We start from the raw sequence: 21,010 nt of genomic DNA on the forward strand, positions 1-21,010 counted from the left end.
GTTGTATTGCAAAGGAGTCAGGATGGTTTAGACTGACTCCCTCACTTCCTATCTTATCATGTTTGAAGGCCACAGGGTAAACAACATATGCTATTAATTGTACTGTGCTTGTGCACTTGTTATATAATTATAACTTTGTTGTTTTACACCTTGGGATACAATGTGCTTGTGCTGTGTGACAGTTTGATTTTGGCAATGAGTCACTATTGTCTACAGCTCCCTTAGGACAAAGAGAGCACTTGGTCAGTTAGTACTATCCAGCTAACTAGCCCTGCTCTGATTGGCCTTGGTTTGGCCTGCTCAGCCTTAATGGCCTTGGCATGGCTTGACCTTGGCTCAGCTCAGCTCAGCTCTGTGTATTATGAGCGCTGAGAGGGAGGAAGATCTCTATGATTAGTCTCCATGTGTTACAAGCTCTAGGAAATGCTTGTGAGTGCTGCTATGGGCTTTGTGAGCCTACTAAGAATTCTTTGAGCTCCCACTAAACTGAGCCAACAAACAACATGACACTAGTGCTTTGCATTTTCTCCAACTCCCTGTGTCTCAATTAGACCCACCCTTTGGAGGAGGAAAGAACCTAATAAAACACCTGCCTAGCATGTTCAGGGTGACCAGGCATCCAAACAGCAGGTCTTCCTGTATGGCTCAGTATCACACAGCAGAGTCCCACTGGGCTTCCTGAAAGTGTGGTCTGAAGACCACTACACCAAAGTAACCAGGGCTTCTTGTTGAAAATACAAGTTCTGGGGCCAGTCTATGGCTTTATTGTTATGTGAAATGGATCCTACATGGCCAACTGTTCTCTTTGAGTCTCAGACCTGGCAGCTTGAGAAACATGCCAAGCATATGTGTATGCATGCCCACAATCTGGAAAGGAGGTAGAAATGAGAGAGAAGGGATTACAGCATGACCATTCCCCTTAACATGAGGACTTTCTTTTCTTTTCTTTTTCTTTTCTTTTCTTTTCTTTTCTTTTCTTTTCTTTTCTTTTCTTTTCTTTTCTTTTCTTTTCTTTTCTTTTCTTTTCTTTCTTTCTTTCTTTCTTTCTTTCTTTCTTTCTTTCTTTCTTTCTTTCTTTCTTTCTTTCTTCTTCCTTTCTTTATTTATTTTAGAGATTTTTGCCATAACACACATGCACTCACCAGAGAGACAGAGAGACAGAAAGCAATAAATCACTCCTCAAGGGGGATGACCACACCACAATACCTTCTCCATTCTCCTTTCAGGATTTTTGGCATGCATACATGCACGCCACATGAGTTTCAAACTGCCAGGTCCAGGACTCGAACTGCAGTTAGCCATGTTTGGAGGCTAGTACTTTAATACTATGCTACCTGCTGGCCCTCAAGGTAAGTGCTTTCTTGTTTTGCTCAAGCAAAATTTAAAAAGAAAAGAAAAGAAAATGCTAATTCTGGGTCCTCATGTATACTTACAGAATCTGATTCTCTGGAGTCTGTGGACCAGCACTACATATATTTTACAGAACTCCAGCTAATTCTTGTGGATGCTAAAATTTGACAGACCATGGGGTAGCACCTGTTTCTTTACTCCCTTGATTTTCTAAATCATTACAAAGGTTTTTGTCAGTCAGGATGGATACTCTCTGGTACAAAGGATCTCATCAAAGACTGTACTTTAGAATAACCTAGAAAGCTTTCTTTAACTGTCTATGCTTAGACCCATATCTAGGTGGATTAAGAAACACAACTTTCCCATTAATATTTTAAATGCAACCGTTAGTAATTAAATAATGGCTTGTACTGTCCTTATTTATTTATTTTTAATTTGCCAGAGTGCATGCGTACTCACCAGTGAGACAGATACAGAGAGAAAGAGAGGGAGAAGGAGAAAGCACCTGACAATGGGGCGTGGTCATATTGCAATCCTTTCTCCTCCCTTTCTACATCGTATCAGGATTCTAGACATACATGCACACACACTCAGCATGTTTTTCAAGTCCTGGGTTCAGGATTTGACCACTCAATTAGCCATGTGCAATCCAGCTGCCATAAGCACCAGGATATGGAGCCAACCCTGTACTGTCCTCTTTTTAAGTCATGGGTAAGTTTTTCACCTACAGTTTATCTAGCGTTTCCACAGGGTCATATTTCTGGATGTATGTATTGCCCCAAATAATGGTGTGAAATGTGTGGAACTATCCAAATAATACTCTTTGCATTATAGTGTTTGGACTGGCAAGAAGAAAATAATAGGATAATGATTCTGAATTCAAGCAATTTTTTAAAAATAGTAGTGTCCTACAGGGATCTGAACAATGCCAAGGAAAAGCAAGTGAATCACCTCACTAGACAAGAGTCTGAAAATTGAGAGGATGTGATGAGCTTAAAAGTGAAGTTAAGCTAGTGAAGTTTTGTTCCTTCTGCAGGGGATTCTAGAAGATGGTTGTGTCCTTACTGCCAAGGCCAGTGGGGAAACATCAGGTGTCTGGAAGGGACAGTATACTGTGTCCACTGGATACTTGAGCTAGTTTTAGGATTGGTGGCAAGAGACAGAATTTACAACTGTCAGTAGACATTCAAGAGGTCACTATTCTGATCGTCTCATTGAATATTCTTTGTAGAGCAATCTATTCTTTAAAATGCTTGCTTTTTATTTTTTTTAGAAAATAACTAGTATTCCAACTATTAATGGCCCAACATTGGAGTGTAAACAAATGTATTTCTTTGGGGAGGAGTTGATTTTAAAAGGTATTTTTCTTTTAACTTCTTTGAGTTTTTTTTTTTTTTTTTTCTATAGGCATGCACACCTGTCGGAGAGAGAGGGAGAAGAGAGAACAGAGAGGGAAAGTGAGAAATCACCCTCCAGGGGCAATGACTGTACCACAATCTCTGTCGCATTCTCCTCTCAGGATTTTGGGGATGTATGTACACATGCCTGGTGTGTTTAGAGTTTCTCTGAACTTTGTCTTGCCTTTTATTTCTTGTTGCCTAGTCTGTAAGTGGACTATTAAGAATTCCAGTTAATAGACAAGTGGGACTATATTAGACTAAGAAGTTTCTGCACAGCAAAGGACACAGTAACAAGTGTGAACCGACAACCCTCAGAATGGGAAAATATTTTTGTTAAATATGCCTCAGACAAGGGACTGATAATGAGAATACATAGGGAACTCAAGTGCCTTATGCGAAAAAAATTGATTAACCCGATTAAAAGATGGGAAAGTGAGCTGAACAAAAGTCTCTCTAAGGAAGACATACGAACAGCCAAAAAGCATATGAGGAAATGCTCAACATCCCTCATCATAAGGGAAATGCAGATAAAAACCACAATGAGATACCACCTAACCCCTGTCAGAATGGCAAAGATTAAGAATATAAAAAGTGATAAGTGTTGGCGGGGATGTGGTGAAAAGGGAACCCTCCTACACTGTTGGTGGGAATGTAAACTAGTTCAACCACTGTGGAGAACAATATGGAGGTTCCTCAAAGATCTACAAATAGAACTACCATTTGATCCAGCAATCCCACTTCTGGGTATTTACCCAAAAGACAGGAGAACGCTCAGTCAGAAAAGTGCTTGCACATCCATGTTTATTGCAGCATTATTCACAATTGCCAAGACATGGAACCAACCTAAATGTCCACAAACTGATGAATGGATTGGAAAAGTGTGGTATATATACTCTATGGAATACTACTCAGCCATAAAAAATAACAAGACCCTGGAATTTGATAGAAAATGGTCAGATATGGAGGATCTATTGCTGAGTGAAGTAAGCCAGGCTATGAAAGAAAGATATTGTATGTATCCACTCAATATATACCGACTATCCGCACTCTATAATAGAGAGCAAAAATTCGGAGGACATAAACACAGTGAAGGTACTTAATGAGAATAGGACAGTGTGGAATGGGGTAAGTGAAGAGAAGAGGATAGAGAAAGATAGCAAGTGAACAATAGAGAGACAGGACGTTAGTGAGAAACAGGGGTTATTAACTGTTGATGATGACATGTATAGTATTCTCAACTGGAGTGGTCTGAGAAGTATTTCATGATGGGCAAAGTATTTTTACAAGCAAAATGAGAAATAGCAATTGACTGTTTTATAAAAATAATTAGAATAATAAAAATAATGATTGGAGAAAACAGAAAAGATATGGAATGTTGAAGTGGGGAGATTAATGTCTCTGTACTGACTGACATGCATGGCATTCCCTTTTGAAAAAACAATGTAATACAATGTAAAGTTATATGTAATCCAATGTAATATAAAGAAGATTATAATGATAATAAAAAAAAAAAAGAATTCCAGTTAAGACAATCTGTAGATGACAGCTGTCACTGAGTGCTCTTAGTCTTTAAGAGATGTGGGCATCAGAATTGAAAGGTTCTGTGGGAAAGGTATTTTGTAAGTCATCTGATGTAATGAGAGCTGGAACTGATTTGGCAACATACTAATAAATTAAAAATAAGAATTGTTGGATCTGTTGATTAGAGAGAGGGATAGTTACCTCACAGTGAATTAAGTAAACTTACTAGAGAATATGAGCAAAGACAAAATCTCTGCTCTTAGGTTCATTTCTGGATGGTTTACTTATTAATTTTTCAGCTACAAGATTATTTTATAATAGTTGCATTTATAAAGCGGTTGTACAAGTTGTGAATTGTAAGTAGGTGCTATGATTCAAATATGAAGTAGTGGGATCAGTAGATGGTGTAATGGCTATGTTTTTGGACTCCCATGTAGTCAACCATGGTTTGAGTTCTGGACCCATTGGCTTAAACTCATGCTGGGCGCATGTGCGTGCATGCCCAAGATCCTGAGAAGAGAATGGAGGAGAAGGGATTGCGGTGTGGCCATCCCCCTGGGGGAGGATTTCTCGTTTTCTGTCTCTCTGTCTCTCTCTGCCTTTCTGGTGAGCGCACACACCGTAGAGCAAAACCTCTCCAAAACAAAAAGAAAAACAGAAACAAACAAAAAACAACAAATATGAAGTAGTAAAAGAAGATAAAATTTGTTTCATGGCTATTCAAATGGAATGGAAGAAAAGGAATTACCCTGGGACATATATGCAGTGAAAATACGTATTAGATGTTTATAGTAAAAGTATATTGAAACAAGAAGAATAGCAAAATGGCTTTGGGAATGCTTACTGGGAATAAAAAAGAATGAAGAAAAATACAATCTTAACAATGATAGATTTACATAAATAGATAGAATATGAGAATGCAAAGTACATAGTGAACTTGTAGTTTTGATACAAGTGGGTAAGTTCCTTCTCCTAAAAATTACTGAGTCCCATTAAATTAGGATCCTCGAGCAGAATAGTAATATATATATATATATATTACAAAGTGATTCTTCTTCAAAAAATGACAACTTTAAGAAATCCATTTATTTACAAACACAGTTGTAACTATGATAGCTTGTTTTTCGTTTGATCTCAAGTCACTTGGAAATGTCCTCCATGAAAAAGTGATAATAAGTAGTCAGAAATAGATACATCCCTTTAGGCAATCTGATCAAGGCATTTTTGCAAGTTCAGCATTTTAGTGTAATCTTTATAAAACAAAAAGTCAAATCTCCTCTGGTCATTTGTTATGTTTTATTATTTAATCACATTGTATGTATAATTTTATATTAACTCTAAATGAAGGGAATTTGATTGATCTAGAGTCTAAAACTTTTAATTTATAATTAACTTTCTGATAAAGCTTCAAAACAGAAGAAGTTGAGTTTTTGTTGCTTGTTTTTTTTTTTTTTAAGTTTTTTCTTCTATGAGCAAAAGAGATGAGAGACAGAGAAAGAGAGAGAGAAAGCACTTCAGACAGGGTCTTCATGCTGCCACCCAGCCCCAGCTTTGGCCAGCCTGGAGATCTCCAGAAGTGAACCTGGAACTGCCCATGTGAGTCAGCCTTGCAGAGTGTTGCATTTTTCCTGCGTCACTGTCTAGCTTGTTAAAAATGTGTGGCTTTAATAAAATACACATGAAGCCTACCAACTGGTCCTCCCTTCCTCAAAGTTCCATTTTATATTTCTCATCGCTTCCTCCCCTTGGTGTAGACCTTGCATACCTATCTCTTCTCTGCAGCAGGGAGGAAAGCCTTGGCCAAACTCCATTTAAAAAAGTAACATGGAAACTTCAGCCAGGTCATTTGCACAGCAAAGTGTGAGCTGAGACTTCACTTACACTTTTCAAATAGAAAGGAGCAATCCATGTGCCAGGGAACTGGCATTTCAATGACGTTTCATCTGTGTTTACCATAGGTGAAATCAAATGCAAGCCTGTCTCCCTTTATCCCCCAGTTTCTCTCTCTCTCTCTTTTTTTTTTTCTTAGAGAGGTTTTTCACTGTAGGGCGCGTGCGCTCGCCAGACAGACAGAGAGAGACATAAAGACAGAAAGCGAGAAATCACCCCCCAGGGGGGGATGGTCATGCCGCAACCCCTTCTCCTCCATTCTCCTCTCGGGATCTTGGGCACGCACGCATACGCGCCCGGCATGAGTTTCAAGCCACCGGGTCCAGGACTCGAACCGCGGTTGACTATGTGGGAGTCCAGCGACATAGCCATTATGCTAACTGCTGGTTCCCCACCCCCAGTTTCTCTCTTTAATCTTCACTTCCATACTAGTTGCCATAGAAGAAAATATTACCTTGGAAAAGGCGTGCTTTCTCTTTTTTGCTCTTTTTAAGACAGGAGTTGGCATCTGGATGCTTCAAGCTGCCAGGTGTATCCCGTGTAGACTCACAGCTGTTCTCTCCGATAACTAAGTGGAAAAATAAAGTGCAAGTAGGAGCTAGGCATTTGGAGTCAGCAAGAGACAATATACTGTTATTATTGTAATTACACAGGACTACTAATCTGTGCTGTAATAGCAATATAATATTTTCTAAAAGTTCATGGTATTTATGGAAAAACATTGAGCATGTCATTTTCAATGGCCCCTAAAGGTTACAAAAAAGAGCAAAACTTAGACACAGAAACCATGAGAGCAGGAGCAATGATAATTTCCATAGTTTCTGAAGCCATCAATTGAACTGAGAGGTTAATGAAATAAGAAGTAGAAATCAAATACTTTCACAAGTTACTCTGCTATAAAATCATTCACAGTCAATTTTTTAGAAAAGAATTATTTTATTGAACTTTATTTTTAATTTGACAAGAGAGGGAGGGAGGGAGGGAGAGAGAGAGAGAGACAGAGAGAAAGAAGGTAAGCTGCGAGGTCCGGAACTTGACCTGCTGTCAGCCATGTGGGAGTACAGTGCCCTTAAACACTACACTAACTACCGGCCCCCACAGTCACTTTTTATCACAGGCTTTTTTATGATAATTTTCCTATGTAAATATGTTTTTAAATCATTGAGTTTTAAAAATATAATTTTACTAATAAGTCATTGTTGTTTTGGATTCTCATGTGAATTTAGTTAAAAGTTGATGTTTGTGAATAATTGTGTTAGGTTATATAAAAGTCAAAGAAAGTATTTTGAAATAACATTTGACCAGTTTATGTGAATCAATCTTAATATACACTTAGATCTCACTAAGTCATAATGCATTTTTACAGTTAATCTAGGCTAAGATATCATTACCATAAAGACATGAGCAAACAGATGGCTGATTTAGCAGATTGTCTTAAGGCAATACTGTGTTAATCAATACAATTATCACTGTGGATTTAGTAAAAGATTTCTAGATTCATAGTTCAAACAATGGCAAAGATATTTTACTGAGAAGCCAATTACATATTTTTTAAAACATATATTTATTAAATTAGACTATGTATACACAAACACACATTAGATTTAACTGTTATGCTTTTAAACTGTATTAGTGCATGAATATCTAAAATATGTTGGGAGACATTTGAAAATAGGAAAGTGAATGCACTACCAGTTACTCTGTTTTCATTGTAAATAGTCAAGGAATCATTTTTGAGAGCCCTCTCTCTGACAGGTATTGCTTTCAAGGAACTTACATTCTGGTGTAAGAAGACAAAGAATGAACTAACAATTTCCCAGTAAGTATTATTCAGGAAACTGTAGTTAAGATGGAAAGAAAAAGTGAAGAGTGATAGTGCTATATGTAAGTCACAGCCATCAGGAAACCTCTAGAATAAGGTCATAACTTGTTAACAAAGATATGAATAAAGATTCTTCCTCAGGATTGGGACATGCAACTATCTTGGAAAAAGAGTTATCTTGAAATAAGAGGTGGAATTTTCTTATTGGTAAATTACCATAAATATTCATTTATTCAAAAGGTAGTTATCCATTGTCCTAGAGAATGTACTCAGCAGAAAAATTACAAGGGTGAACAAGATATGATTTTTTGTCTGTAAAAGATCCATGGAGGACCAGCAGATTATGTAATGGTTACATCACTGGACTCTCACATAGTTGACTGGGGTTCAAGTCCCAGACATGATACCTTAAAACTTATGCTGGACGCATGTATGTGCATGCCCAAAATCCTGAGAGGAGGATGGAGGAAAAAGGATTGCAGCATGGTCATTCCCCCCCAGGGGGTGATTTCTCGCTATCTGTCTCTCTGTCTGTCTTTGTCTCTCTGGTGAATGCACACACTCTATCTCAAAAAATAATAATTCATGAAACAACATGGAACAATAATTATAACACAAGTGCTAATTACTCTTACAGAGTTAGACACAAGGCATTTCGATGCAATTTCTGTACCTTGATTTTACTCTTAACAATATGACTCCAAATTCTAATTTGTTTTTAATAAATAGCAATTAATGTGGTTTTAGAATCAGAGAGACTGGGTCAATTACTGTCTGTAATATTGCATTAGACAGGAATTTGGGTATTTCAATATTGGAAACCAATTCTAGTTTAAATAAAAGGAGGATTTGTTGTCTTTTGGTACTGGCAAGTTCAATGATTGATATAAGCTTCAGCTACAACTGGATTCAATGCTCGCCTTAAGATGGCACATGGCGGAAGTTCACAGATTCGGAAGATGTCATAGGATTCACTTTTTTTCCCGTCTCTCAAATCTGTTTTCTACAATATTGGCTTCATTCACCTCCAGGCTGTGTGAAGCAGGTGACTGGCACCCAAAATGTAAGTGACACATAGCACTCACTGTCATAAAAGCAGAAAGTCCATTTATCTCTCAGCATCCCTATCTGTTGCTCGATCTTTGGTCCTGCAAGAATCACATGGTTACTCCTGGGCCAGTCGCTGAATCTGCTGTGATGATCCATTCTACTGAGCCACCCACAACTGTGGAGTTAGATCAGTGAAAAACAGGGCCATCCATGTAAGTGGCAGATCTACCAGCACCCTGTCCAGCGGCAAGATGTAGAAAAGCAGTTCTTCCAGAGGAGAGAGAGAAAGTACAGTGCTGGCCAAGACAAAAATCTTCTACTTCACAGATTGATTCTGTAACCTGGGTCAAATCATGCCCTGCCCTCTCTTTGAGTCCCAGCTTCATCATCTATAAAATATCCAACCTCATAGTGTTATTTAAGTAGGTCATGTAAGAAGGTCAAACATACAGAGAAAAATGCTTAAAGAATAAGTGTCATCATTATCAATTCAAAACAAGCATGGTTTGTGGGAAATTCTGGATAGTGGTAACCAAAGTCTCAAAAATATCCCCCAAAAAACAACAACAACAACAAAAAACCCCAAAAGACAAAACAAACAAAGAAACAGAAAACAAAGGTAGACTCTAGAAATAAAGCAGCAGGACCAGCTATAGGCTGACTATTTCTGTGTTTCGTGGAATGTCCTGGAGCAGGGAAGCAGAGTCTATCTCCTTTGGCTACAAGGAGCCGCTTAGTTACAAGACACGGCTCTGAACTGTATTTTAACCAAAACGTCTGGAAAGTTGTCTTCTTGTTCTGCTTCTTAACTAAGGCAATGTTTTGGTGATTTTAAAGAATTCTAACTCTCTCAGTAATATTCTTATTCAATTGAGTGAATGACTTAAATTGTAACAATATATACTTTTCTGTTGGGATGTTACCAATTGTTTTTTTTTTTTTTTTGAATGAAATGTCCATGTGGTATTTTTAAGTTTCCTGAACTGGCTTTGGGAAAACATGAATATCCATCACTGTTCTAGGCTGTAACCTTGGTCAAACCAGGCCCCACCCTCTCTTTGAGTCCCAGCTTCATCATGACAAATTGTGGCCCGCAGACAACATTTTACTTTCTTCTCTCTCTCTCTCTCTGTGTGTGTGTGTGTGTGTGTGTGTGTGTGTGTGCGCGCCCCAAACTAAGAATTATTTTTAAAGTTTTGTCTAGTTAGCTCTTTCCAGAAAATGTTTGATGAGCCCTATTTTCGAATAAGCTTTTTCTTCAGTTTTTCCACAGTAAATCAGTGTATAGACCCTGTGATATTCAGGTCATTTTGAAAGGATTCTCCTGAAGGAGAAAAAAGATCTTTGTCCCGGACATGCTTTACACATGTGTTATTAACTTTGCCAGCTAACATGAAATTTTTAAAGGTCTTTGAATAACTTTATGTGTACCTCCTGTCTCCTAGGATCTGAGGATGAGTATCTCTGACCACGTTCTTAACTGAATTCCATCCTCTGATTCTCTGCTTCATGTCACCACGCATGAGAACCAAATGCGCTTTGCCAACTGATTGACTCTAGACTTCCTCCAGTCTACACCCGAGGCTCCTTTAGCTGCAGTTACCTTTTCTTAGCAGCTCAGTAGACCTTCAAAGACTGTGCCACAGGCCAGGAGAACCAGAAGCACAGAGCCGGTGTTGATTGCATCCTCTAAGAAACACATACCAAGACTGAATTAGAGGAGAATGGGGAAGTGCTCAGAACCTACTACATACTGGGCCCCTATAAAATAGAGAAGAAAGAAAGGACGGTAGGACAAGAACAGTTGTAGTAAGCCGTATAGATAGATCTAAGAAAATTTTGGCAAGACTTAAGTGTAGTTCCCAAGTCAGTGTTGCTTACCAGAGGAATTTGTACCCCTCAAAAATGTGCCTACTTTAGTATCTCTGCTGCATTCAGTCATGGCCTGGAAGCAGCTCATGGGAAACAAGGTCTCAGCAAACAAAGTGATGGAATCAGAATAAGCAGTGGGGTCCCTTGGTCAGATTTGTCCCCACAGTTGCTGTACTGTAAGGCGCATTTTCACATCTAGCACAGCCCAATGTGATGATAATGAGAAATAGAGCATGCAGCTAAGAGCTGGAGAAGAGCAGCCTCTAGTCAGCCAGAGACAAGTGAGACAACAGAGAGGAATTAGAAGATGGTACTTCTCTCATCTAATGCTACCTAGGATCAGTTTTTACCTGAAGAACTGACTGCTGGCAAAGGAAGAATGGAGATGTGTCACCTTTCACCCCTTACAAGGCTGGGCAGCCATATAAGGCAACCAGCAAGAGTCTGCCATGCTGGGTAGTCTCTTCACAATCTAAATGACGTATAGCGATTGAATGTATGAATAATAATAAAAATACATAAAAGAAAAAAAAAGAAAGACAAAAAAAAAGAGTCTTCTATAAACCAAAGAGGTGGATGAAGTCTGGCTAACAGTGTAGGAAAACCTGACCTTTCCATCCCACAGCGAGAGAGTGAGGCTGGCGAGCAGTGCACGCCAGCCTGTGTTTTGCAGTCTGGGCTCGACTTTTGGAATTTTCTTCTCACCGGCTTTTCCATTTCTAACTTGTCTCCAAGCCATATGTTCAAGATGCTGCAGTTCAAATAATTTTTCTTGACGGCTGCCACAACAACAGGGTGAATGACGAGCGTGGCTGAGACACCATCCAGGGTGGGAGCCCTTCTTCTGTGGTTGCCAGCAGAGACATGGCAACCGTCAGTTTCTGGACCTGGTCAAGAAAGGTGAAGAACAGTATCTGGTTTTATTAAAAAACATGTCCTTCAATTTGCCAGTGATGCAATTTACTCAATATCCTTTAACATGTTAATTAAGGGAAAGAAGTTTGAGAAATGCTTTTTGAAAGGGATACACAATGGAGATTTTGAACTCAACTGCATTTCTTATTTTAAACATCTCTCAGGAAGTTTGACACTGACTTAGATTTTCAGTATAAAATAAAATGGTTTGATTTTATGTGATCTTCTGTTTTGCTCTCTTTGTGTGTGTGTGTGTGTGTGTGTGTGTGTGTGTGTGCACGCTACCCTTCGTAAGGGACAAATTCACTGTTACATCTATTGTTTATTTGAAACCAAGTTAACATGTAATAAAAGCGAAGTATATTTACATTTTTAGTTCTTTCATCTACTTTGGGAAGACCAAGGGGATATGCATGTGCAAATAAACCTACTTAGCTTTTACTAACTCTTTAAAAACTTTGAAGATAGGTTACATTCAGTCCTTAACATTCCCTAACTTCTTTCCAGTTATGTAGATTCATCTAAGGGATGCGTATTTTCTCAGTCTTTCAGTGAGGTATCCTCGAACTTTCTTTTTGCAGGTGTGTCCTGGATAGCAATTTGGATTGCTTAAGGAATGAGATGAGAGAACATAAACGCTATTAACTTAAGGCTACAGACACTTTCTTTTTCAACTAATCTAGTTTTTAGAGGACAGGGACTATATCTCTCAGTAAGCTAGATTATAAGCTGATGATCTCACTTATGTCTTCTCCTTCTCATCCTAGTCCTTCTCATTCTTATCTTACTTCTTCTTCCCTAGCTTCTTGGTACACACTGAGATGGTCTTAAGGTCAGTTTTCAAGTATTTCCTCTAGAAGATTATGTCTTCTATTTAATGACATTTTGATCTTTTGGAATCATAGAACAGGTTCCTAGCTTTTTGCTTCTTTTAAGAAAGAAATGTTTAGTCGTTTAAAAGAATTGGAAAAAAAAAAACAATTTCTGAGGAAAAAAAATAGTTGCCATTCCATTTTATTTCTAAGGCCATAACGTTGCAAGTATCTATAGAGGTATCCCTATGTTACTCTCCAGTGTCAATGACTGTGGAAAACATTTTATTGTCTAGTTTAATATTACATTTATTTTTATGTCCAATACACAGGATATTTGAGGTTATTATTTTGCCAGCATATTGGTTAGAATAATAAAAAAAAACCACCTTATTTCTAACTAGTGTGGACTTTTATGAAAGAAGAAAATTACAAAGCTCACACAGGAAAACTTCTATATATATTTCTTCTAGATTGTATATGACTTCTATAATCCAAAAAAGTTACATAATGAAATTAATAAAGATGATATTGATTTTATTTTTTAATGAATTTCTTCTGCTTCATGTTTACTTTTTTTTTTTTGGAGAGGTTTGTTTTTGTTTTGTTTTGTTTTGTTTTTTGCTATAGTGCACATGCGCTTGCCAGAGAGACAGAGAGACAGAAAGCGAGAAATCACCCCCCGGGGTGATGGCCACACTGCAATCCCTTCTCCTCCATTCTCTTCTCAGGATATTGGGCACACATGCACATGCGCCCAGCATGAGTTTAAGGCACCAGGTCCAGGACTTGAACTGCGGTCGACTACATGGGAGTCCAGTGACATAGCCATTGTGCTAACTGCTGGTCCCATGTTTACATTTTTAAAATCATAATTTTTAGAACAGTTTTAGGTTCATGGAAACATTGAGAGGAAATTACAGAGCTCTCCCATGTATAACCCCTGCTCCCACATATTCATAACCTCCTCTATCACTAACATCCCTCACCAGAATGGCCCATTTGTTACAATTAGTAACCCTACATTGACGCATGACACCCAAAGTTCATAGTTTCTATTTGGGTTCAGGGAAGGTGGTGTGCATTTATGGTCCAGACAAATGTGTAGTAGCATGTATTCATCATTATAGTATCTCACAGAGTATTTCCATTGTCCTAAAAACCCTACAGAGCTGTCTTCCTGATTCCTCCCTCTCCTCTAACCTCTGGCAACTACTGATCTCTCTATTCGCTCCACATTTTTGCCTTTTTCAGGATCTCATATAGTTGAATTCATTTATAACCTTTTCAGATTGGCTTCTCTCAGTAATGAACATTCGGGTTTTCTCTATGTGTTTTGTGTGGCTTGATAGCTCATTTCTTTTTAGCACCAAATCGCATTTAATTGTCTAGATATACCCCAGTTTATTTATCCATTCACCTATTAAAAGACATTTTACTTGTGCTTATTTATATTTTAATAATAGGATCATTATTTTCATCATAAACATAAGAAACTATGAAATATGCATTGGTGCATTGGCAACTAAGCGCCATGTAATATATATATAAAAATATATACATATATATTTATCTTTCAATTTAAACATGAATATGGATTGTTAATTTTTACAATTTTTTAAATTAAAGCTTTTGTGTTTATTTCCTTTTTTTAATCTTAGTTTTAGTTTGATATGGTGTTTTCTCTTAGTACTTAGTTAAGAGTTTAAATGAAAACAACTCAAAGAAGCTCAACGACTTGGACACGAATGAGGTTGATCTGGACAGAGACATAGACTGGACTGCTGGGGTGGCCATATACTGTGCAGGTTTCCTTGACTCCCTGTCAGTATATGCTGCTTTGTTCTTTGCCTTTATCAACAGAATTGAGAGACAAAGTAAAGAAATGTAATTATGTTTGTTATTTAAGATAACTTCTTTTCTTTCTGGTCTTTGCAACAGAGTGAAAAGGCTAGTTTAAAAGATCCTGATCCCATTTAAAAAGAAGCTTCTATTTCTGTATCTATAGACAAAAGTCTGTCAATAATGCTTGCCTTTATGAAGTAAGTTCATGAAGAATTTTCACTTTCTATTTTTAGCTGTTGATTTTTTTAAACCAAGATCATATATGAGTTCTGTAATCTAGAAGTGTTATAAATCATTAACAAAGTAATATTAACTTTCAGTTTCTATTTTTTTATTATTTATTTACATTTTATCAGTATAATTGCTGTAATTATCCCCCAATATTAACAAATATTAAAAATCTATATATGCCTTTTGAATTAAACTGTAGTGTCAACTTTTCTTTTTTTTTATAATTATTTATTTATTTATTTATTTATTTATTTATTCATTCATTGATTTTTTTTTTAATTTGACCAGAGAGAGACAGAGGGTGAGAGTTAGAGAGAGAGGAAGTGAGAAAGGAAGCCACCAGGTCCAGGACTTGAACCTGGTTGGCCATGTGGGAATGTCCGGTGCCTTAACCACCACGCCACCTGCTGGTCCCTGTAGTGTCAGCTTTTAAGTTTTTTTGTGTGGTAGAAAAAAAATGAAAACTTATTTTGAAAGCATAAAAACTTTCCTCTTTTAGGTATAAGTTTGACTATTTGGGTAAAAATATCCCTGAGTGCTATTACAAATAAATTATGTTATATATTTGAGAAATGATTTGTAAATAGGATGGCCATATAATTTGCCCTCAGAAGAGGACAGTTTTAAGAATGAAAGAGGTGACATTAATAATTATTCTACATTGGGACCAGCAGATGGCATAATGGTTATGTTGCTGGACTCCCACATCGTCGATCACAGTTTGTGTCCTGGACGCGGAAGCTTAAAACTCATGTTGGGTGCTTGTGTGTGTGCATGCCCAAAATTCTGAGTGGAAAATGGACAAAAAGGGATTGCAGTGTGGCCATTCATCCTGGGGGGTGATTTCTCTCTTTCTGTTTCTCTGTCTCTCTAGCTCTCTCTGGCAATTACACATGCCCTATAGCAAAAATCTCTCTCTCAAAAATAAATAAATAAATAAATAAATAAATAAATAAATAAATAAAAAGATTCCTCTTGGCTACAGGCCTCAAATGGAACTGTCACCAATAAACTGGGCAATATAGAAATGATGACACTATTTATTAATCAACTAAAAGTAAAATACTAATAAAACATGGAAAGCTTTTTAAAAATCTATTTAGATGATTATGGTTTAATAACAATTTTTCTAATAAGTTAAAAAAGAATTTAAATTTTCATATTAATATTTGAAGTGACATGCGAAATGTATTACCAGGTGAGTCAGAATAATGCAAGATTCATTGTATAATTTGGGTGGGCTTATATAGATTATCTCCAAGAGGTTCCTAATTGAGATACCCAAAGGACCTCATTATGACGCTGTTTTCTGCCACATCACCAAGGACTTGATATTACCACTGAGAGGATTGCTCCAAAGTGGTACTGGGGTGTAATTTTCCTTCTAGGAATGCAATTTTAACTTACATGCTGTACATCCATGCTGTTAATTTTCTCCCCCAAATTTGCTGATATATGTGTATAGAAATTATTCATAATCCATTAAAACTGAGGTAGAGGGTATGTTTGAGGTGAGAGTGAAATTTATCCCAATTCCCAAATACTTTTAAAGAAAAAGATAGTATATTGCATTTGAAAAGGCATTTCTTACTCATTATTTCTTGCTGTTAAGTAGTCCTACTTATCATGTATTAAATAGACAAGGCAATTTCCCTCAGAATGTGGTAAAAAATGAAAAAGTCTATAAAAAAGAACATAATTTAGTGTCAAGGTACCCTATTGGGTTTGCTTGTGTGTTGTATATCTGTCTATAATATCAGTTCTCAAACAATAGCCCATTGGGTCAGATACATGAAAATCTTTCAAAGCTCAATAGACATATTGTTAAGATGGTGGCTGCCATTTTCTGTCTGGCCAACTGTTGGGATCTGATTGGTCATTACTCTATTTCAGGGGAAGCTTCAAGGGCTAGTCAAAGGTGTTATTAGCTAGAACTTTTATTGCTGCTGCACAGAAAACTTAGCAATAAAGAAAACTGTAAGTTCAGGATTTATTCTTTGTAGAGTTGTGCCTCATGCTTAGAAAATTAATGAAGAATTCCTGGTCCACTGTTTATTAAAGATACCACTATTCTATAGCATTTTAATTGTAAATCCACTCTTGACATCCTAACTAATGGTTCTTGCTAAATTAATAAAAGCAACATATTAAGTTTAAATCCCAGATAAGGTAAAGATTGCTGTTTTAATATCCCATCCATATCCTTTATCTTTCTGCAGGGGCTTTCAGGCCAGTAGTTTTAATAACATGCATGAATGAAGATGCTCTTTTTTAACTCAAATGGTGGCGAAGAGTTTTTCCTTTATATTAGCAGGCAATCAATTCCAATAGCTTTTTAATGCTTTCTTAAAGAATCAATTTTAAAGCAGACGCTCTAAAACAGGGGACCCTCTTAAGCTTCTTCACAGCCGGTCTCCTAATTTTCTATTACAATGCAATCTAAAGCAGCTACAAAAATAATGCAGATAATGTTTGCTGGGTAATGATTTCCAATTTCCCCATTCCATGTACCCTGTTATTAGGAGGATCATCTTGGTTGTGTAAATTAATTTTCAATTCACTTCAGGGGAACATTACAATGATTTATTCAGCATCGGTGTTGAAGAAAGTGTTGGGCGGATTTTAGCAATCTGAGAAACAAAATCAATTTGTTCTGATTATCACCACGTTAAAGGGAAAAAAAAAAGAGGAGAAACAAAAGAGTCATGCAAATGTGTGTCTTGACTGGTCCATGTACACTAGTACCACGATTTGATGCTAGGTTGTCACTCTTTGATACATAGCAAAATAATGGTGTTTGCTATTCCATCTCTACTTGGAGAATAAGTAGGGGAACAGCCAAACACATTACTTCATATACTTTTCAGTGATAGACTTCAAGGCAAGATATTCATTTGTTCATATTTCCTTGCAGTAACATACTAGCTTATAATCAAGGGGAAATAATTGTCCTAAGCACAGTGTAACTAGACAGCTAGCTTTTATTATTATTCATTTATTTATTTACTTTTATTTCATTTTCTTTTATACATTCAATCACATTATTATTTGGCTTACAAAATGGATATTTCAACAGGTGGACAGTTCTACCTACTCCAGTTGATAAAACTACAAAATATCTTCAACAGATAATACCACATTTCTTTGTGCCATGAGTGCTTTGCCTCCCTATTTTTCTTCTAAATGTCCTTCTTCAGACCCTCCTCTTTCACGTGCTGAAACAGAAGTATCAAATATCATAAGTATAAGATATACAACTTTTTTACTTAACATAGTGTATCTAATACTAAGTTTTTTAGGATTGTGTAAAATTTGTGGTCCTTATAATATTGCAGTAAGCTAATCCTTTGTAAAGATTGTATTGACCTTTTAACCAACTTCTACATGTATTGGTACTTAGGTCAAATTTTACTGTGTCCAGATGTAAATGCAAATTGCTTTCTATTCACTTCACCAAATCACTTGCTTTCATTTAAAAACTGGGAGCCTTTATTATACTATGGTATGCACTATACTAGAGAGACGATGAAAACAAAAGCAAAGTGCTGTAAAATAATTGTTTAATTCTTGTAAATATTAATATAATATTTCAATCTATAATACAACCTAAGAAGAAGAGGTTCATGGTATTATAAAAGCATATACACATTTCACCAGGTCAAGAAGACTGAAGCAGGTTTCCCAAGGAAGTGAATGTCAAGTCTCTGGAATCTGAAGCATGGTTGTATGAGTGTACCAGACTGACTTTATTTTGTAAGGACTAGCACCATCTTAGGGTCTTCTATTCTCCCTCAGCCATGGTGTGACCTTGGCTGGCCCTGAGCAAGATTGTTTCTGTTTAAGAGATTAACTTTGCTCCCTCATTGAGGCAGCTGGTTTTGTTAGGAGAAGATTAATGATTTTGAGAGCCTGGGGGCAATCACATCTCCAAGCCAGGTGTAGCCCCTTGGCTTTCCCTGTTAAAAACTCCAGCTTGCTTCTAGGAGTGCATAATGTGGCAGCGTGTGCTTCTGCATTACCATCTGCCAGACACTGCTCATCTGTAAGTTACCCTCTAATAAACTCACAGTAAGTGCTCCATGGAGTTCTTTGCTTCAGCTTTTGGTGTACAAGTTCTTTTTTCAGTCTAGAGGCACTATATTTTGTTTGTCCCCCAGCAATAGTGAGGAATTAACTAGGTTAAGGGGGAAGAGAATACTATTCTAGGATAACAGACTGGATAGTATCTGCATTTTGAAAATAATACCATGGCTGTTTTATAAGCAACAGATCCATGCATGCATAGATTTCGATGGAGGCTGCTGCCATAGTCCAGAGAAAGTTGAAGCGTGCCTAGTTAGATTTACTATCTTCCCAAACCTCTGTCCCCACGTCTGTGGGTGGCCAGGTTGGACATTCCTTTTTTGATCGTTGTGTAGTTAAAGAAGAAGGCACAGATCTGTGTCAACTGAAGTGAAGCAGGCCTGGTTTGACTTCTGAAACTAGACACCTTCAGAATTAATGTGCAGACAAGTCAGAGTGAATTTAGAATCCCTGACTGAACAGTGCAGGGTCACGGAAATATCCAGGTGTGTGTGAGCTTGACTTATAAAGTTAAATACATTTTTGGGTGTTAAATTCACAGATGTTATTTTGGGGTACTATTGAGAATTTTTCTTGTTTCAATAGACTATTTTTATTACTAACACACATGTGTCCTGCTTTGACTTGGTTCTGTTTCTGGGTCAGAGCCCAGCATGTCTCTCCAATGAGAAGTGGTTTGGTGAAGTGATTAAGCTCTGATAGTTTATACTCTGCTCAAAACCTGGCTCTGTCACTAGCTCAATGAATTGGGAAGCACCCAGATCCTTGAATGTCAGTTTTCTCATCTGTAGAGTGAGGATACTCAGTCCTCCTTCATCACCAACTTGCGAGGGATAGGTGGGATAATGCTTAAGAGCTCCAAGTAGAACCCTGCCAAGTAGTAGCAGGCAACACACCTGTGCTGTTACTAATACAGTTATTCCGTAGAGACAAGCAATCAGAAAAATAGAGGTTTTGACAAGTGGCAGTGGCATTGGCTCAAGGTTACAGTCACTAAAGTGTCAATGTAGGTCAGGCAAGTTTTAGAGACAGGCTTGACAGTGATGTATCCCTAAGCATGAATGACTCCCAGGAGTCCAGGAAGCAGGGCTGTGGCAAGCCTAGTTTAGAGAACTTCTTGATATGCTTATGGAGAGCTGAGGGGCACCAGAATTCCCTGGTTGAAATGGAGCTCTGTGGCAGGAGTCACTCTAGTAGTTTTCATTATCTGAGGGCATGAGGGTTCACGGAGGGGGGAGGGGAGGGAGAGAGAGCACCTGTGGTTTCTATCTACTCTATAAGAGCTCTTTGTGAGACTTAGCTTTGGGTACTCACTTCTGTCTTATCAGATTCCTTGGTGCTAGCAGTAGAGCTCCAAGAGCAGGTGTGTCCCTGAGCACTGGGTCCTGGCATCTGCACAGCTGTGCTGTTTCCACATGTAAGAGCTGGGCAAAGGATCCGAAGCAAGCCCTGTGAGTGTACTTAGACCTGCTGATGTTGTTTTTGGCATTGGATTCTTATTGGAGTAAATAACTCAAATAAGCCTAAGTATAGGGACATTACTTACTATGCACAAAAGTGTAGAAGGTTGTGTCATCCCTTTTAGTCTTTTTCATAGTCATAAAGTAAAGATAAAGATGGTTAGGCTCTACATAAGATCGAAGCATTAGCTAAATGGAAAATATACGGAAACTCTTGGTTTCCTATTCAGCATGCTCACCATCATGAATGCTATCTCAACAAGGAATTTACGTGAAGAATTGATCTCTGTGTGTGTATGTGTCTACTAAATTGGGCTGTTCAAAAACAGAGGAAGATATTCTTAATGGTTTATATTTTATAAACATTAACTGGTGTTATGGCCGATAGAATTATTGTGTATTTGAAAACTGCATTTATGAGAGTTAGTGGTATAGATTTTTTTAAATGTCAGCAATTTTCCCCCCATGCTATCCAAGATCCATTACCAGGGCTGCCAAAAGAAAAGAGCCTATCATGATTTCAAGGAACACATAAGCCACATTTATTAATCGGCTGATTCTTTCAAGCTTTAAGAATAAACTGACAGCATGTGTTAGAAGTAATCATATCTAAATATTCTGTATGCGTGGGAGACATTACCTCCACTTACCTAATCTTTCAAATATAAAAGTGAAACTAGTCTGCTGGCTTATTAATGCCTCATGTGCAGACACACATGTGGAATGTCACCTAGTTTGTAGAATTTGGAATATTCTGAT

This window comes from Tupaia chinensis, unplaced genomic scaffold (assembly GCF_000334495.1).
Source record: "Tupaia chinensis unplaced genomic scaffold, TupChi_1.0 Scaffold000527_1, whole genome shotgun sequence".
NCBI classification, from domain to species: domain Eukaryota; kingdom Metazoa; phylum Chordata; class Mammalia; order Scandentia; family Tupaiidae; genus Tupaia; species Tupaia belangeri.